Consider the following 2,869-nt stretch of genomic DNA (forward strand, 5'->3'; position numbering starts at 1 on the left):
TCTGAAAGGCGGCAGTTCCTCAGAGGCTCCGACCAGGTTGCAGTAGGAGAGGAAGAGCACATGCCCTCGTGATTCTTGGGACAGTGTCCTCCCACCTTTGGGTGCTGTGTCCCATTTCCCATTTCCATAGGGCCTGGTGTTTAGCTGTTTGCCCACCAACACCTCCACTACCACAATATGGCAGCTAACAATGGCTTAAGGTATTAGTGTCCAACATTCTGAAGCAAAGACATGCGCCACTAACACGTGGTACACGGTCAGGGAGTCTGTTTACCTCCTGGTGTCTTGGCCTCCTACTCCTAAAAGGTTCCAGTTGAACTAGCTTCCCTTCAGCTCCAACATTCCCTGGTTCTATAAAATCTATAATAATAAAAGCATAATATGCTAATTAGACCAGACATCCTTCCAGACGAAGCCAGGGCTGCAAGGAAAGCCTGGGTGCCTGCCAGTGGCCGGAGAGAAGCCCAAGTCCTGGGTGCCAGAGGGAAGCCGGTGCCGGCAGCCAGGGGAAGGAAGGCCTACTTTTGCATGAATTTCATGCATGAGGCCTCTAGTGTTTAATAAAGGGCAGAGGAAGGAAATGCAACTAATTCCATTTATTTTTATATGTGTTTTTTTAATGTGCTCTTTTTTATTTTAGAGAGGAATGGAGATGGATAGAGAGATAGAAACATCAATGAGAGATAGAAACATGGATCGGCAGCCTCCTGCACGCTCCCCACTGGGGATCAAGCCCACAACCCAGGCAATCAAACCAATGACCTCTTAGTTCATGGATCAGTTCACATCCAGTGAGCCATACCAGCTGGGCCCAAGGAGATAGATAGATAGATAGATAGATAGATAGATAGATAGATATAGATATAGATAGATATAGATATAGAGATATATATAGATATAGATATAGATATAGATATAGATATAGATATAGATATAGATACAGATTTTTAGAGAGAGAGGAAGTGGGAGAGGGAAAAAAATCTATGTGAGAGAGAAACATCAATCAGTGGCCTCCCAACTCGCCCCAACTGGGGATCAAACCTGCAGCCTGGGCACATGCCCCAACCAGGAATCAAACCCACAACCTTGTGGTGTACGGGATGATGCTCCAATCGACCAGACCTTACTTTTTATATTTTCCTCTCCAGTGACATGGGGGTGGAGAGGAGGAGTCAGTACAGAACCAGTTCACTGCCCCCAGGAAATGGGTGGAAGGGGTGGGACACCTGTGAGAATCCAGTGAATGCCTGCTTCTCGCTCCACAGCCTGCCCAAGGCCCTTGAGCTGGAGACCCCGTGGCCCAGTCTGCCCCCGTCCACTCAGCCTGGACAAGCAGGTAAAAGAAGGAGCTTGACCAGGTTCAAGCAACCCTTCTCCCCGAGGGGCCTGGCTAACTCTGGGCTCTGCCAGGATCAGGCAGCTAAGGGGACTTGCTTGCCCAGGCTGCCCGTTCCTGAGCCAGCCACAGCGCTGACAGCTGATGGTGTTGCTGAGGCCTTCCTGGGGTTGCTGCAGCTGGCCATCCCTTCCTCCAACATTTATTTGTTCAACTGCAAGTCCCTCTCTTTGCAGCCCTCCAACCACCCCACTCCCCAGAGCTATTTCCCTCCTGGGAGCCCTGACAGACCTCACATTCTGTGTCACCCAGGCTGACTGCTGTTCCACCTTATGGAATGTTTGCTGATTGAAGGACTCCAGCCCCCAGCACAGAGGTAATGACCTGAGCCTGGGACAGACCAAGGAAGGAAAGCAAATCAGGCTCTACTGGGGAGTGCCAGGGTGTCATGAAGAGAGCATCCAGCAGGCATTCATCCTTCCCTTCCCTGCTGCCCAGCTTCATTCGTTCATTCATTCAAAAACTGTTTACCCAGCACCCTCACTGCCAGGCACAGTGCTAAATGCTGTGACACAGCAGTTAACAAGGCATGGTCTCTGACTTCACAGTGTTTATAGACCAGTCCATTAAACAAGTACACAATGAATTAACTAACTGCTGCTGTGAAGAACAAGTGCAGATGCTAGGACAGAACACTTGTCAGGGGGAGCTCACCTGATCACAGGTCACAGGAGTTTCACAGAAGAAGTGATGTTTTATGTAAGACCTAAAGATGGTCTTTCCTGGGGAGATGTGAGGATGGAAATAGCCTGTGCAAAGGTCCTGAGGCAGAAAGGAGCATGGAACATCCCAGAACTCTAGTCAGTGTGGTTGGAGCTCAGAGCCACTGGAGGGAAGAAGGCACTACGATAAGGCCGGAGCAGCAGCAGAACTTTCCAGGCCAGCAAAGGATCTAGCCTGGGCAGGTGGGAAGCCCATGGAAAATTTCAACAAAGTAGGAGCTCTCTGCTTTTAACTTGGCTATGGTAACTTGTTTTCCTGGCCTAGACCATCTTTCTTCTAAAGTAGAAATTTTCAACCCTTTTCATCTCATGGCACACATAAACTAATTACTGGAATTCTGTGGCACACCCAAAAATATATTTTTGGTGATCCAACAAAAAGAATAGGTGTAATTTTGATTCATTCACACCGGATAGCTATTGCTGTGTTGACTATTGTTAGTTTTTTTATTTTACAGTCTAAGTGAAAAGAGGTCAGTGCCCCTGACTAAATAGTCAGGTACTGCATGTTTTAAAAATTCTTGTGTCTAAAAGACAACAAATATCAGGACTTGCTCTTCCTACCCAGAAGTCATGCCATATTAACATCCTATATCTGCACAACACCATGAGTGACAAAAACCTCATCAGGTAGGTGTTGTGGCCCCACTTTGCACATGAAGACATTGAGACTCAGTGAAATTAATCAACTGTCCAGGAGGTCAGCTGCCCAGGTTCTGTTCAAGATATCACGAGCGCCAGACAAAAAGGC

The sequence above is a fragment of the Myotis yumanensis genome, unplaced genomic scaffold, assembly GCF_028538775.1.
Source record: "Myotis yumanensis isolate MYYU_CA2020_CCGP unplaced genomic scaffold, mMyoYum1.0.hap1 SCAF_1, whole genome shotgun sequence".
Lineage (NCBI taxonomy): Eukaryota > Metazoa > Chordata > Mammalia > Chiroptera > Vespertilionidae > Myotis > Myotis yumanensis.